Genomic DNA, 18,335 nt, shown 5'->3' with positions numbered 1-18,335 from the left:
AAGATGGCTGCCCCAAGGCTGTTTGAAGCTGGCGCGTTTGAAGCTGCCGCGCGTGTTTGAAGCTGCGGCATTTGAAGCTGTCGGGCTTGAAGCTGGCGCGTGTGTTTGAAGCTGCGGCATTTGATGTTGCTGAGGACGTTTGTAAATTTGAGACAGACTTTAATATTGTTAGACGGTAGGGGAGTCCTTTTCAACCCCCTTTTCATTTTTTTTTTTACTTGAACTTTTTAAAAAGTTTTATTTAACTTTTTTTTTTTTCCTACTATTTTAACTACTTATGTCAGCCGAGGAATGCTGTGATTCACAGCCATTATTGTAAGGAGGCTGTTATGTATTTTTAGTGCTGCTGGGACCATAGGAATTCTTGAGTGGCTTTGACTGGATACAACAATGTGGAGAATAATCCCAACTGTGAAAAGTGCTACTGTGGCCACAGAACAGTACAGAATAATTTTGAAAAAGGGCAGTCTCCTTGTTGCTTTTAGAAGAAGGCCGAGTGTGCCCGCTGTTGCATTTGCAAGATTGATGATGAGTGTAGAGGTAGAACAAATGCATGTGAGTAGAAGAAGTTGGGGATGCATAGGTGTAGGAATTAAATTTGCAATGTGCCAGGGGCAAAGCATTCTGTAATTTCTTCCTATTATTTTGTCCTCTAAATTCTATAAGAACTAGAGGGAAAAGGTGCATGTTATTATGAAACAATACCGTCAATCCTTCGGACAATACTGTAAAACTGAATGGTGCTTTATTTGGAGACCACCTACTCTGAAAATGTGAGAGAGAAGGGAATGAGTATTGCTGCTGTTGGTAAAGGAAAGAAAACAGATGCTTATCCTGTAGTGTGTACTTTGGGGCTTGGGAAATACTTTGCTTGGAGGAACCCTAGATGTAGAAGTGAAAAGGATGGAGGAAAAATTGGAAGGAGCCATGAGTCGTCACATCCAAAATGGACGTGATGAGAAACACTTTGGTTTGGATGCAGATAATTTTTCACTTAATCCCCAGCCTGGAGCAACATCATGCACTTGCATGCAGAGTTTATGAAATGACGTGTTCTAATGTTGTCTGTGGTTCTTCTCCGTTAGATTGTTTGGGATTGAAAGCTCCTTTGATGGGCCTGCCATCAGTTTCTTTTTTTCCTTTGGAAGTACGTTATTCTATTCTGCTGATGATCATTCTTTTGAAAATTAAGTAATGGTTTCGTGATATTAGCTATTTGTCAGCACTTGAACCTGTTTCTTTACATGTCCACCATTAATTTTTTTCATTGGGTAGAACATAAATTCCATAAAGTCTACATCTACTTTTCAGCCATATTTGGATTGTATATCTACCCAGGACTGAGGTGCTTGGGTCAGTATTTTATTCATATTAGCAAAGATTTACAGTTCCTTCAGTTCACAGAAAAATCTACGTATTAAATCTATATCATTAAAATTGTACTATTGTCTCATTGTAGAACTGGGCTTTATTCTAATAAATAATTTAAATGTGTGCTTTACCTGTTTAAGAGTAAGGTGTTGCATCTTGCATACCTTTTGAATGATGAAAACATTTCCCATGTCTTCATAGAACAGATGACCTTAGGCTTTATTTTCTTGCAAATAACTGTTTTCAAGGATTTCCCTTCATTCACTCAACATTTCTGATTTGGTAGGAATAGAAATTTGCTAAGTATTTTCCTTTGTATTGTATAGATGCATTTTCTACTCCAACTTTTCATTATTAGCTCCTTCAGTTATAGTCCTTTGAATCCATGTGTCTTTTCCATTCTACTAATCATTTTTTACAGTGTTAATATTTTACCAAATTTGTGTTTTGAACTTCCTATGAGCCATATTGATGTCATTCACTGAGAACTAAGTTCTTACAGACTAACAGTCTAATGTACTAATAATCTATTTAACAAGTCATTTTATAAGTTATAAGATATTAAAAACTAAGTGACATGGGAAGTATACAGAATTAGTGGCTCTGCACATCTGACTCATCTACTGTTTCAGAACTTTGTTGCAAACTTTCATAACTCAAGGAGAGATGACATTATACCGCACAGGCAGACAGGTGCATATATCCATGTATATATGGATATTTATTTTTTAATTTTTTATTCTAAAATCTTCTGATCGGATTTTTTCTTATTCCTCAACTTCTGTAATATTCATTTGATCCATAGTATTGCTTTTTTAAGTTTAGAATTTTTTAAAGATTTTCCTACTCTTTACCGTAAGTCTATATACAGTCCAGTAATCTACATTTGGTGACAAAAGAATTGCTTGAGAACAGCTGAACACACATGCTTAAATGAGAACTACATGCATTTTATTATACATTTGTGTAAGCATATCCCTAGAAAAAGAATAAATGTTGTAAAGCTGATACATCTTCATATCAGTTTAATCAGTCAGCCAGCATGTTCCATATCACTCTCGTTCCTTGCTGGTTTGTGCTAAGAAGTTGCTTCTTATTTTAACAATTTTTATTGTGATTTCTTTTCACATAGTTTTTCTTTTTTGCTCTTTTCATTTTAATCAAAATTAACTGCAGTTAGCTTTTCTTTTTAATGGATTTCCACACATATGTGCTTCTTTCAATAAACACACAAAAAAAGGCCATTAATCCAAAAAATGATTTCTCTTCCTTGGCTCTGTAGCTCTTTCTCTCTCTCTCTAACCTGAGAGTTTTGTCCTATATCCATTTTCTCTGGCTCTATCAATGTCTTCTTCCATCCTACCATGATGAAGTTTGTAATTTACCTCCTGTGGTAGAGAAATAGTAAGAATAACTTCCTGAGCTGGATTCAAGGTGAAATAGCATTTTCCATGACACAGCACAATGACCCCATTTTTTTGAAACTCTGTCTTCATTATAGAGCCAGGTCAGTGTTTAGCCATTTATCCAAAATATCGTATAGGCTTATTGATGTGATTGATTAATAGTTCTGAGATTTGTTATGACCTCACATTGTTAGTTTTTCATTAAGTGTTTCATCAGTTATTCTCCTTTGCATTCCTTTTTAAAATCAGCTCTATTGAGGTATTATTTACATACAGTAAAACTTACCTGTTATTAATATATATTTCAATGAGTTTTAACAAATATATATACTGTGTAACTAGCACTACAATCACATTGAGCATTTTCATCACTGTAAAACTGTCTCCCCTACCCTTTTGAAGTCAGTTTCCTACACTCATTCCCTGAACCCCAGCAACCTCTGATCTTCCTTCTTTTGTATAGTTTTATCTTTTTCAGAATTTTGTATCAGTGAAATCAAATTGTGTGCTCTTTTGTGTCTAGCTTCTTTCACTTAGCATAATGCTTTTAAATTTCATCCATGTTGTTGCATGAATTAGATTTTTCCGTGTTAGTGCTGAGTAGTAGTCTACTGTATTGGTAACTCCACAATTTGTTTATCCATTTACCATTTGATGACCTTTTTTGTTCTTTCCAGTTTGGGTGATTATGAAGAAAGATGCTGGAAACATTTGCATGCAGCTTTTTTGTGTGTGTGAAGTTAAGTTTAAATTTCTCTTGGGTAAATACCTAGGAGTGGGATTGCTGAGTCACATGGTACAAGTGTTGAATTTTATAAAAAAATAGCAAAATGTTTTTGAGAGTGGATGAACTATTTTGCATTTCCACCAGAGATGTACTAGAGTTCCAATTATGCCTCATCATCACCAACACTTGGTGTTGTTAGTCTTTTTAATTTTAGCCATTATACTGAGTCTATATTTCTTTTCAATATTTTTTTCAACTGCAATAATTTACTTCTGTTTTACCAACTTTATTATTGTTACTATATCCACTCGATTGCATTATGCTTTTATTTTTTTCACTTGTTATGTTCTTTATAACCTTGTTCTTTTGAAGTCTATATACATATTTTTATTTCTTGCTTTCTTTTAGTGCTTGGTAAAGTAAGGGAACTAAAATCTAAATATAAGTAGACCAGAGTCTTGAGTGAGCATGTTAAATAGTTGATTTTTGCCTTTATTTTTTAAGAACTAGGAATATAATATTTGAGGAAGGTTATATGTGACTGAAGATTCTGGGTTTTACCGGTGTCTATTTAGTATCACAGAAATTACAAATAGGATTGCATATTTAAAAATACTAGCAAACTGATTTTTCAATAACTAGATTTCTCAATAAATTTTCACACATCTTCAATAACTGAAGGATTACCATACAACTCAGCCCTGCCATTTCCTAAAATGGCTCTGTTTTATTCTTTGCCTCATTAGACAGCTTAGAGAACAGTGTACCATTGCCCATTAAAGAAACCACTTTTATTTAATCCAGTACCTACTAACATTTGTCAGAATTGGTGATTTTTTAACCTTTTTTTTTTATATAACAGTAACTGTTCTCAGATCTCTAGCTTTGTTCCCTGGATGTTAAAAAGACACATGGTCACTTTGTGAAAATCCTTCTTTAAAAATCCAGTGTAAATGAGAATTATCATCATCTCTATCACCCCATTCTTTTCCATCTAAGAGTGTTTCATTTCAATATGTGCTGGAACTCTGATTTTTCTCACTACCGTTCAGTTACTACTAGTTCAGGATTATTACCTGGCTAAGTAAGATTTCTTCACTAAAAAGTTTATATAGCAATCAAAACTGAATGCTAGTGAGTTGCATAGCTATAAATTGTCTTTTCTCAAAGAACCATGCCTTAGGAGTCAACCCTTATTTCAGAAAATGGTTATAAGATGATCTTTAAACCTTGGTTAAAGTATATTCATTCTCTCATGAGTGAGTTATTTTATTGAGTTCTGTGTTTGAAGACAGGATTTCTATACAAATTTCTCAGTTTTGTCAGATAATGTAAACAATATGATACCATAAAGTGAAAATATAGTTGCTACTGAAATCATGAATTAATCCAACTTCTTGGAAAATTCACTCTCAGTTCACTGAAGGGCTTCCTGTTGAATGGGAGGTATTTTTCCGTGTCACGTTTTCTCATAAAAATACACATTCTGTATCTTTGATTTTAAGTCTGGTATTATTTTAGTAGCTAAAGATACTGAGGGTGTTTGCTGGTAATAGAGTGAATAATGAAGCTAGAGAACTGTGGATATTTTTGGTTATCTTTTACCAACAGTTTTTACGAATCAATCTCATTTTCCCCTATTTCTATGTTCAGTTAATAATATTAACACAGACTTTTAAATTTTTCCTTAGAAATACTGTCAGAGCATGAGGGACTGGAATCTTCTTTGATATTTGGAAGAAAAAGATTGATGATAAAACAATATCAGAAGCAATTCAAGTTATTGTTTTATAGAATTCACTGTAGTAACAATAGAATTATGCTTCGTATTCTACAGTTACTGAGACTGAAGATAAAGGAACACACTTTACAAAGATTTTCTTTTAAAAGTGATTTGGTATGAAAATTTGGCAGTCATTTTTTAGTTAATCCATATTCTATATTCTACAAACATCTGGGTTTTGTGGGTGAACTAGCTGGTTTAAATACTAACTTAAACACTTCTTCAAACCCGAGATTCAGTTATTCCTTCAGAACCTTTGTATTTTGATTTGGGGCTGATTGAGATCATTCCTAGTATCTGTTCCTAGGTCATCATTAGGTATGTCTAACAAATGACCAAATGCACATATCTTTACACTGGATTTAATTTTTGTTTTCTAGAAAGTCAGACTGTGTTTTCTAAGGAACATGTACTGTGTGGATTTTTCTGGTGTCAAAATCCCAGCAACCAGGGGTAATTCTGAGTATTTGCTTGTGCCCAAATCCCTAAAGAATTCTTGTATCTTACTCTTCCATAATGGATATCTTCTTAGTCCAGCCTAAATCCTCCCTGGCAATTTGCATCACAGGAACCCCTACATCTGTTGTATAGTAGGGTTGAATCCAAGGGAATTAAGCTCTCCCCTTAGGAGCTATTGCTGTCATTCATGCTACACAGAGGGGGGCATTCCTGCCTTCTCTCTAACTCCAACCCCACTGCCTGGCCAGGAGAATTCTTAATAGTGTGTTTATTGCTTCCAAATTATGTGTGTCAGAATTGATTTCAAAATAAGTTTTTAGAATAATTTTTTGAGTCAACTGCTTTCATGCTTTCTAAAAATTAGAAAAATATATATTGAAAAGTCCCATTTAAGATACAATGAAAATGCAAAATATCTTGATATATCATTAGCAAGAAAAAACATGTGGGAACTATATAATGAAAATGGTAAAAGTTTGCTGAGACCTAAGAGACAATTTTATCAACTGAAGATGAAATATATTAACGGTGGTCTGTTCTTCTCATAATAATTCATAGAACTGATATTACCTAATAAAACCACAATAAGTTTTTTTTTTAATTTGTCATAGTAAATCTAATGTTTAGCTCTCAATATGAACAGGAGCAAATAGCCAATACAATTGTCTTATAAGTTATAAAGCTACAATACTCAAGACAGTGTCATTTTGACAAAACAATGGATAAGAAGGAAAAATCAAGACAGATTCAAATATGTAAAACTTCATTGTGTTGGTATCATAAATGAATGGGGTTGAGCTATTAAGAAGTGACTCAGGGACAATTGCTTAACACTTGTGGGAAAAAATAAATTCGATCTAGTCTCACTTCATATCATATATCAATATAAATTCCATGTGAGTTGAAGAGATAAATGTAAAAATATGAGATCTCTGGAAACTATAGAAAATAGAGTCAACTGGCTGACTTAGTAATGATGAATAGTTTTAAGCATTATAAATAATTTTAAAAATCACAAGAGAAAATCCATAGATTTGACTACATGAAAAATTAATAATTTTTGAATGACAAAAACCAATACCTGGTTAAAAAAAATAACCTTAAAAAAAAAACTATCAGCAGCAACTATTTCAGATGCTTTTCATCTTTATGGTCAACAAACTTGAAGGGGAGCAGATTTTGCAAACCCAAAATATGCCACTTTGGCATGAGGATTATTTTGAGCTAAAGGCAATCGAAACTCAGCAGATGCAAGAAAAGCTCTTTTCCTCCCCATCAACTACCTAAACTTACACTGGAAGGAGGGCTGTACGAGAAAGAGCTATTATAGAGATACCTTTCTACCTAAGAAACTTCTCTACACAACAGGGTAACCTTTGTTTTCCAAACCTCCCTCTCATCTTTCTGTACAAGGCCTTCCTCCCAGACTCCTACCGCTTTTGTTAGTCCAGGATGTTATATAAATCTCAATTACCTGACTGCCTCTAGAATCTTATCTCTCTTTAATTAAAACATTTTAATTAATTAATTAATTTATGAGAGAGAGAGAGAACAAGTGGGAGGGGGAGGGGCAGAGGGATAAGTAGGCTCCCCACTGAGCAGGGAGCCCTTGATGTGGGGTTGGATTCCAAGACTCTAGGATCATGACCTGAGCCAGGCAGAGGCTTAAGTGACTGAGCCACCCAGGTGCCCCTAGAGTCTTCTTTATATGACTTCTGTACATGGGTAATTTTGTTTGTTTTTTTCCTATTAATATGTCTTACATCTATTTAACTATTAGACAAACTAAAGAACCTAGAACCCAGAAGGGAAGAAGGGAATATTGTTTTCCCCCTAGAAACTCATATAAGTTAATACATAAAATGCTAAAATTCTAATAGGAAAATAGACCAAGAACAGGTTTTAGATGAGTCATAAAAGAAATTTTAACATAGTAAAAAAAAAGTTCAGCTTAACTGGAAATCAAAATTATGTACCCATTAGCACCCCACTCAGAATTGTCCAAAATTGTTAATATTTTGGTGAATATTCTTCTAGTCTTTGTGATCTTTCATACCCCTCTATCCATTAATTGATCTATTGATTTATCCACCCATATATCTACCTTTCTACTTTCTATCAATTTAGCTCCATCCACTCATACATAAATGTTATATGCAGTTGATATGCAGTTTTTCTAAAATGAATCATAGTGCACACATTGCTTTTAACTTTTATCCATTTAGTGTATTTTTTTATTTCTTCCCAGGTTATTATATTTTCTTCTTCTACAAAATATTCAATCTTTGTGTAATATTACAGTGTGTTGATATACCATGGCTTATTTGACCAAGCTCTCCTCCTGGGCATTTAGGTTGTTAACAGTTTTTCAAAAGAGATCACTGAACATCATTGCACAGATCAGATTATTTTCTAAGGGTAAATTTGAAAGGTTGGATTTACAGTATGCAAATATTTCAGGCTTTTGTTGCATGTTCCCCAGCTGTTCTTCGGAAAGATTTTAACTTTTACCTTTCCACCAGCAATGCATTGGAGTAATTATATCTCAGTCTTGTAAGCACTGTCTAATATAGTTAACATTTTATGTAAGTTAAATAGATTGGCAATATTTTATTATTCTTTTACTTTGCATTTTTGATTACTAAAATGATAAACTTTTTTGTTTTACGGCCATTTTTTTTCTGTTGTGAAATTTCTAATCATGTCATTTATACCTATTTTCTATTGACATTAATCTCAGTATCAATTTTTAAAAGTTTTGTTTGTACTCAATTAAAAAAATGAGAAATAAGTGAAAAAATTAAAAAAACCATAAAAACTATGTTGTATTTAGGATAAATATACCTTAGATTATGTATATTAAAAACATAGAAATTTTTAAGATAACTAATTAATCAAATCTATCAATTTTTTTCTGTAGAGTTTCCACTTTTAAGCTATGTGATTTTGAACCCTTAGCAGATAACAGATTATATTAACTAAAATGAAAGAATATTTTGATTCATCCATTCCATTTTTCTTCAAGTTTATAGTTGAATCTTTCATTTTGGAAAGCATGATCAATGGAATTTTTTAGCATAGAGCCTTAAAGGAAAACTCAGAACCACCTGATTTTTAATTAAAATGAATTCTGTAGAAGGATTATATTACGACTTCCCAGTGACTTTCTTTTTAGTACTAAAAATTGGGCATATTAGAAAAAAATTGGGTGAATTGGAAGGATTGAATTATATTAAGATCTTATGGAAGTTAGACATAATTATTTTTAGTGCTAATGGTTTTTGTGCATAGAATTTTTTTGTGCATACAATTATCCTGGGTTTGAGTAAGTAACTAATATTATCTTAGCAACCCACTTGGATCTTTGTTTTGGGACGAAATTTTGTTCCTGAACATTTAAATTTGGAAGGTTAAATTTATCTAGATGATACTCTTGATTTTAGAGGAGCAGATCTATACTGATCAGGTGAGAAAAATCTGAGGAGCTGAAGGTAGTAAGGGGAACTGCCTGATAGATGCTGAATGAGTTAATTGAGCACATATGGTTACAGCTGTGGATTATAAGGTCTTATTTGGGTTCCTGGATCCAAATCCAACATACGTGTGAGGGCTTCCTATGCAACACCAAGCAGTACTTGGACACCAGCAGGGTGTCTGAGAATTCAACTCAATTCTGACATTATTTACCTGCAGATAGCATCAGATTCCACAGGTTGAGGGCTCAGTCCTACAAGACTGTGGGCCACCTCGCCCCACTCCCACCCCTGTTCCAACCCCCTCCTTCAGACTCCAGCCCCCAGTCACAAGCCCAGGCTGTTCCTCGTAGTTCTGATTGATTGGCTATAATTAGAAGTTCCCAAGATCAGACGAGATGGGGCGCGTTCAGGGTGGGATGGCCACAACCTCCTCCTCAGGTTAATTTGCTAGAGCGGCAAGCCTCATGGGTAGCAGGAGTGGAGAACGGGCCCCACGGGGCCCTGCACAGGCCCACCGCTGACACATGCCGAGTTACCATCCCACTTGATAGGCGGGGCAGCTGTGGCAGTCTGCCCCAGTCACCAACCCAGCCACGCTGCCGGCACCACCCGCTGCAGCGCAGGGAGCTGCAGCTCAGGCGGCCTCACGTCGAGGCTGCCTGCTGGAGGGGACAAGAAACTCATTGCCCAAAAAGTTTGGGGAACAGTAAGATGATTGGTTCAGTATAAGAAACCTATGGTTTCATCAGCAGAAATGACATGAAGGAAGATCTATCTGTACACCAGACCGCCAAAAAGAAGAACCCCAGGAAGTACCTTCACAGCTTAGGAGATGGACTGTGGAGTTTGACGTTGTTGATGGAGGAAAGGGCGTGGAGGCAGCAAATGTGACAGGCCCTGGTGGAGCTTCAGTGCAAGGCAGAGAATATGCAGCAGACTGTAACCATTATAGACGCTCCCCAAGTGGCAGGGGTCCTCCACGCTCCTCCCAGCAAAATTACTAGAAGTGCGAGTGGGAAAAGGAGGGCTGGGAGAATGCTCCTGAAGACGAAGCCCAACAGCGTCGCCCTCCCGCAGGCGAGGCTTACTAGGGTGGAGACCCAATGGGTGTGAACCAGTCTTCCAACCCTCCAGTACAAGGAGAGGTGATGGAGGGAGCTGACAAACAAGGTGCGGGAGAACATGGTAGACCAGGAGGACAGAATACTCATTCCACCATTCACAGACTAGGGGTCCTCTTAACCAAAGACAGCCTAGAGAGGACCGCAGTGCAGAAAGGAAGAAAAAAAAATCAAGGAATGAGACCCAAGGTCAGCAGTCACCTCAACGACGCTACCTCCGCCACTTCATTACCAATGCAGATGGTAATTGAAAGCAGCCAATCAACCAGCTGAGAGTTCATCCCCTCCAGAGGCTGAGCAGGGCGGGACTGAGTAAATGCGGGCTTGCCTTCTCTCCCATCATCTGGTTTAGTCATCCTACATGAAGAAATGAACATGAAATTCCAGCAACAGAGAGGAACAGAAGATTGGAGCGGAAGACCGTAAGTGCTTGCTTTTTGCCCATTGATTAGATGAATAGAACTATCTTCATTGTCTATGCAGTATGCATTTTTTATTACTTTTACCTAAAGACCTCTCTTCGGTAATGTCAAACGTGGTTTTGTTTTTTTAAAGCCTGTTTTTTTTCCTCAATACACCTCTAAAGGTTTTTAAATTATTTCATGTCTGGTCAAGTTGAGATTTTTAAGAGCCTCATTTTAAATTTGTAATAAAAGTTTGCAATTTTATCTTTTTAAAGTCAACAAAGGGCAAGCACCTATTAATAAAAGTCTTAAATAATGGAAAATTTGCTAGAGCGGCTCACAGAACTCCGAAAACCCACATACTAACTACATTACCGATTTGTTACAAAAGAATATAATTCAGAAACAGCCTGATAGAAGAGATGCATAGCTCAAGGGCACAGAGCTTCCACGCCCTCTCCAGGCATGCCTTTCTCCCAGCACCTTCATTGGCACATCAGCCTTGAAGCTCTCTGAACCCCGTCCTTTTGGGTTTTTACGGAGGCTTTATTACACAGAAATGGTTGATTAACTCATTGGCCATTGACAAAGGATTTAACCTCCAGCTTCTCTCCCTTCCCCAGAGGTCAGGGTTGGGGGTGGGACCGAAAGTTCCAACCCTCTATCACAAGGTTGATTGCTCTGATGACCAGCCCCATCTTTAGGTAATCTAGGGGCTTTCCTGAAATCGCCTTGTTAACATAACAAAAGGCACCTCTTTCGTTCTCAGCATTTAGGAAATTGCAGGGGTTTTAGGAGCTCTGTGCCAGTAATGGGGACAAAGTCCAAATATACATTTCTTATTATAAATCACATATCACTGAAGGTGACTCCTGTTATTGGGGAATTTACAGTGTAAAGTTATAATAATCAATAGGCTAGTGAGGCATAACCAGTATGCCTGGATTGGTCTTTTTCTAAACTATACAATTCTTTCCACTCAGTTTAAGTCACATTTGTGAGTTATTAGCCCCATGTGTGTTTACTTTTAAAAGAGTGTGAGTATCCATGCTCTAGCACCAAAAGCAGTGCATTTTCATTGCCTGGATCCTTCTCAAAAACACAGATGATGATTCAGTAGATTTTGCCTGGGATCTGAGATTCTGCATTTCTGTCAAGTCCCCAGGTGAAATCACTGTGCTGGTTCATGGTCTCCTCTTGAGTAGCAAAGGTTGAGAAATCTGGTATTGATACTTCTAGTTCTCTATAAAGTAATAGGTAAAACACATGAAATCATAAAATTGTGTTACAGCGATTGGTTGAACACTTTTTGGGGATCAAGTGAAGTCCACCATCTGGATCTTAAAAGATCATGATAACTTGTAGATTAGATTATGGGAGCTGTTTTCTGGAGAAACAGGTGGGACCGATGTAATGGGGCTGGTCCTCAGCCCATGGTTTGAGTAATAAGGTCTTTTTCTTGTTTTTTTTTCAGCTTCATTGAGATATAGTTCACATAAAACGCATACAAGCATTTTCTGAGCCTTACATGGATGTAAATTCCCAGCCATCCAGTGTTTGAAATTGATAACCATCGTTAAAAAGTAAACATTCTGAGCCACTACCAGCTCTACAGAACTAAACCATGTTTCTTTTTTGCTACTGATCCACTTCCCCTGATGGGAGTTAGCAAGAAATAGAACTAACCATGCCTAAGCACCCCTTATCTTGGCTTCCCTTCAAAGAAGGAAATGGGGGCACCTGGGTGGCTCAGTAGTTAAGTGTCTGCCTTCGGCTCAGGTCATGATTCCAGGGTCCTGGGATCGTGCCCCGCATCGGGCTCCCTGCTCAGCAGGAAGCCTGTTTCTCCCTCTCCCATTCCCCTTGCTTGTGTTTCCTCTCTCGCTGTGTTGCTCTCTGTCAAATAAATAAATAAAATCTTAAAAAAAAAAAAAAAAAAAGAAATGAGTATAAGGTTAGAACTGAGCTTTTCTGGAACTGTGGACATGGGGTTGGTAACACAACACATCCAAAAGAACCTGGTGAGTTAGATCAGGGATTTGTGCTGAAAAGCAAGGGGTGACCAGAATGATGGCAGGAGCTGGAGCTGGAGGTTAAGGGTGGGGATGGGTCATTCAACAGATGGCCAATGCCCATGAAGGCAAGAGCACATGCCAGAGCCACACTGGGTAGACTGAAGACAAAAGTTAGACATTAAAGACTGACTTTTACTCACTGTGCACATGTGTTTTTTCCCTGATTATAACAATAAATCATGTTCCATGTAGAAAATGTGGAATAAAAAATAAAGAAAATAGCCTATCATTAAATCATGTCATCATAATAACACTTATTACACAATAATGTAATAATATCATCTTTATCACTATATCCATAGTTACATCTTTTTTTTTAATTTACCTTTTAAAAATTTTTGGTGAGCCTATGAAGTCTTAAATGTTATGAACTGTAGAAGCCTTCAAGAACTGGATGTTAATGACATGTATAATAAGTGGGTGGGCTGTCTAGATCTAGAGAGAGAAGCATGGTTCCTTAGGTCTTTGTGCTTTTATGTGCCATACGCACTACCAAGACTACTGCTATTTGGAGAGAAGCAGGGAAACCTCAAATAAAGTGTTTAGCTGCTAGCCCAGATTTTGCCAAAAAATGCTCGACTCCATTTCTGCCCAGTTTAGGGACTCAGACACAGATATATATTTGATATAAAATATTGAACTATTTTGAAATATCTTTGAGTATGACTGCATTAGAATAGTGGTTTATATTTTTCTTTCCTCACACTAGCAAATATCATATGGAGTCCAGAGAAAAGTTGACCAACATGTCTAAAAGAACAGATGTCCCTAACCAATACTTTGAGCATTTATTCTCCTAGAATATTAGCTGCAAAGGTAACATAATCCTTCTGTATATTTTTGTCATGTTTGGTGTTTTTTTTTTTTTTGGCCGTCCATGAAAATAAGTTGTTGGTATTATTTGTGATCTTTGATATTAAAGGAAAATTGTAGTTTATAAATTTTGAGTCTTATGTTTTACAATTTATAATGAAAATCTTTTAAAGGCTCAAGCTCGGTTAATGATCAAACTGTTAAAGCATGACTCCACAGGATGCCTCACCTCTGAGAAAGACATTTTGTGTTAAATTTATAAGGTTCTATTTTGTGGAGCACCAAAAAGGGTCATTTTCAAGTGAGAACCCTTTTAATCTCAATTTTGCCATCTGAAAACCACTTAAGTATTGCCCAGTTCAAGGGCATACATTATAGCCAATCCCAAGTAATATAATTCACACTCTTTCTCGAATACTAAAATGTATGTTCTTTTCTTTGAAAAAAAAAAAACAACAAAACTATACAGTATATCTGATGACATACAGGTCCCAGTGCAAACTTTACCACAGATGAGAGATTACTGTATAGTTTCTTGGAATGTAAGCTCTCAGAGGGCAGCTGGGGAAGATGGATGTGTCTTTTCAGTTTCTTTGGTTTCCTAGGAAGTTGGTGTACAATGTGGAGATTCACCATGTCTGTCTACTTCAGAGAAATGTTCATTATACTTATTTTATTTCTCAAGACATTTCTCCTGTGCTTAGATAAATGGAGTTTTTCCTGTGCCAGGGGGAGTTCACCACTACTTATTTAGACAATGCACAGATAAATTGATTTCTTTTTTTTCTTTTCTTTCTCTTCTTCTTTTTTGGAACACAGCCATACTCATTCATTTAGGTATTTTCTGTGGCTGTTCTTACACTAAAAAGGCAGAGTTGAATAATTGAGATAGAGACCTTTAGACTTTTTAGCAAAGTCTAAAATATTTGCTGTCTGGCCCTTTACAGAAAAAGTTTGCCAACCCTGAGTATAGAGGATGGCATAGAGGAGCTGATTATTGAACCATCCACTTCTTCACTCATTAACCATTATTCACCTGACAAATACTTGGGGTCTTTATCGTATAAACCAATGGAGAGAAAAGAGAATCTTGACCATCCTTCTGGTAACATGCAGAAGAGATATACCTTGAACCACACTTCCAGTGAAAACATTTTGATTGAAAGGTAAAATGAAACTTTTAAATTATATTACAGAGCTACCACGAATTTTTGGTTTCCTCAGAATTCAAAAATACTGTGATGGTGGGAATCCAGACAGGTAAGCCAGTACTACAATTGACTTTTGCCTGGCAGGCCTTTGTAGAACAAATGATCTTGATCTTTGGTTTTGATATCTGTGCAAGGTACGCAGGACTTGAAACAAATTTACTGCCTGCATAAAGCAGGAGGTGTTTTAGGAGCCTGGTGCATGACTTCGGCTGCTCTTTTAGTTTAAGAGTAAACTGGAAATAAACTTCCATAAAGAGGAGGAATTTCCTATACAAACTTTAGTGGTAGGTGGAGAAGGTTGGAGGAACATCTCTGAGACTTCGTAACACAAGCCAGCCTTGTTTGAATCCAAATTAATATATCCTTTGTGGAAAAATGAAAACAAAGCAAGCAAATAGAAATACCTCATGCAAACAATTTATTTTTTTATTATTATTATTTTTTAAGATTTTGTTTATTTATTTGACAGAGAGAGACACAGCGAGAGAGGGAATACAAGCAGGGGGAGTGGGAGAGGGAGAAGCAGGCTTCCCGCGGAGCAGGGAGCCCGATGCGGGGCTCAATTCCAGGACCCTGGGATCATGACCTGAGCCGAAGGCAGACGCTTAACCGACTGAGCCACCCAGGCGCCCCGCAAACAATTTATTTTAAAGTAGGACCTCACTTAATGGTCTGGGACTTCATGGAGATAAACAGGAGTACACTTTGAAGGAAATTAGTTTCAACCTCAATTACTTTCAGGCCTCAAAGAATTTTCAAAGATCAAGTTACAAAGGAGGAGACTGAATAATCAAAAATGAGAACTTGTGCATACATACAAGGAAATAGATCACCATGACAGCCAGTAGAAATAAGGCACGGCAATATTAAACCTGAAAAGATTTCAGGTAGTAAATTTATACAAATCTAAAATAAAAATAAAACATTATACAAATATAAAATACAAATATGTTTAAAAGCTGGGTAGGAAAATGTGAATAAGAACTATGGAAAGATCAAGCAGATTTGAAAAATCTGACAATATATTATTCACAATTTGAAAATATTTCAAAAGATGGGTTAAATAGCAAATTATATAGTTAAAAGGAGTATCAGAGAACGGGATATCTGAAGAAATAATCCAGAAAACAGCACAGAAAGGTAAATAAAAGGATAACAAATATAGAAGAAGGTAGGTTGAAAGATATGTTGTAAGGAAAAAGCACCACCTATATCTCACTAGATTCCTAGAAGGGAAAAATAGAATGTAAAGGAGGCACTGCTTAGAGAAATAATGGATAGGAATTTCCAGAATTGATGGAGAACCGTTCATTTCCAGATACAGAAGTCTCAAAGGATAAGTAAAAATAAATCCAAACCTAGAAACCTCGAACCTAGAACCTGCAGAACACTGAAGCACAGAAAATACATAAAAAGCCACTCAGTGAGTTAAAGCAGTTTACACACGAAGAAAAGATGATTAGACTAAGTGGACATTGCAATCAGTAATGGAAGATGACAGAAACTGTGGGATTGTGTTTTTAAATAGCATACAGAAAATAACTGCCCACCTACAATTATACATCCAAAAACTCTCCTTCAAAAACAAGGCAACATGAAGAAAATTCCTGAAAAATGAGACCGAGTTTATCACCAACAGTCTCTTTCCAAAAGGAATTCTAAAATAGGTCCTTTAGAAAGGAGGTCAATCCATTTAGAAAGTCTAAGATAGAGAAAGAGATTGAGACAGAAAGAGACAAAGTTTGTGGAAAAATCTAAACATTGACTATCTAAGTCTAATTTGAAGATCTAATTAACCAAAATACAATCACCAAAATAGTCTTTGTCTGGAGGAGGTGATTGGAGTTTAGGAAGACTGATTATCTTCAGGTTTTAGGTTAAGTTATGCTTATTAAAATTAATGAGGCAATCACTAACAGATAAAATGTGTATATAGATCTCAAATTATATGGAAAGTTATAATGAAAGAAATATCAATCAATACAAAACTCAATATAAAAGTCAAATGAATAAAAAAAGAACAGAAAAAAGGATAAATAGAAAGCACCAACTAAAAAAGTAAATATATAATTATACTCAATATAGATGAGCAAACTTTTTAGTTAAAAGACAAAATGGATAGGGCGCCTAGGTGGCTCAGTCGTTAAGCGTCTGCCTTCAGCTCAGGTCATGATCCCAGGATCCTGGGATCGAGTCCCACATCGGGCTCCCTGCTCAGTGGGAAGCCTGCTTCTCCCTCCCCCACTCCCCCTGCTTATGTTCCCTCTCTCGCTGTGTCTCTCTCTGTCAAATAAATAAATAAAATCTTAAAAAAAAAAAAAAGACAAAATGGATTAACTCATTAGGAAGATAGAATGAATTAAAAAAAAAGACAAAACAGGTTTCAGCCTTAAACAAATGAACACAAAAACTTAAGTTATAAGATGGAAAAAGATGTATGAGGCAAACATTAAAGAAATCTGGTCTAGATGTAGTAGTATAAGATAAAGAGATTTAAGGCTTTTTGCCTTAAAGACATAGATATGAAGTAGATCAAGACATTGATGAAAGTTTCCCTTAATTAGGAAGATATAGACATTCTAAACTTTATGTGTCTAAAACTATAACTTCAAAATATACAAAGCAAAAATTGGTAGAACTACAAGAAAAAATTTGGTTAGGTACACCAACATATTGGGAGATTTGAAAACATCTCTTGAGGAATTCACAGATTGGACAGAACTGAACAATCCAGTGAACAACTTTTATGGAGGAAATATAGAGAGAATACCATACTCAATAACTGGAAGATATATGGAAAAGTTACCACATTTGATCAAGTCTCAATGTCTAATTAAACAATTAGAAAAAGAGCTGAAAATAAGTCCAGGGATATTAAGAGCAAGGAAATAACACATAAGAGGTCTAATTAATAAAATACTAAAAGAAGAAATAGGGAAAATCAATAAAACTCAAGTTGGTTCTTTGAAAAGACCAATGAAATCAATGGCCCTCTGAAAAAAATGAAAGAGGGCAAAAAAAAAAATAGTATTAGGAATGCTGAGAGAATGAAAACTCATCAGGATTTAGAAAGATAATAAAAGGACATTATGAACACCTCTGTAGCCAAATTTGAGACCGCACGAAAGGGCAAATACCTAATGTAAATTACCAAAACAGAGTAAAAAAAGAAATAGAACATATGAATGCTCTATATCCATTAAAATTATATCAGTAGTTAATCTTCTCAAAAATCATTACCATACAATTTTACTGGAATTTCTTACCAAAGTTTTAAGTTACTGAAGATTCCAATCTTATAAAATTCTTTCAGATGAGAGAAAAAAGGACTTAACACCCCAACTTATATTTTCGAGACAAAGATGTATAAAAAAGGGCAATTATAGACCCAATTTCACCATAAAACTAGACTTAAAAACTTGAAGTAGTAGCAGAATTGAATTATGTATAAAGGAAATTTCTTAACCAGTTAGAGTCTCTGCCAAAAAA

At 35.9% G+C, this 18,335-nt stretch overlaps 1 pseudogene; it reads left to right on the top strand.

The window, feature by feature from the left end:
• The first annotated feature begins 390 nt into the window (after positions 1–390).
• LOC102732237 (Y-box-binding protein 1 pseudogene) lies at positions 391–10,727 on the top strand (annotated as a pseudogene).
• The last annotated feature ends 7,608 nt before the right edge of the window (positions 10,728–18,335 follow it).

The sequence above is a fragment of the Leptonychotes weddellii genome, chromosome 10 (genome assembly GCF_054177405.1).
Source record: "Leptonychotes weddellii isolate Sample4059 chromosome 10, ASM5417740v2, whole genome shotgun sequence".
In the NCBI taxonomy this organism is placed as follows: Eukaryota; Metazoa; Chordata; class Mammalia; order Carnivora; family Phocidae; genus Leptonychotes; species Leptonychotes weddellii.
This window is presented reverse-complemented; position numbering and strand designations above follow the sequence as displayed.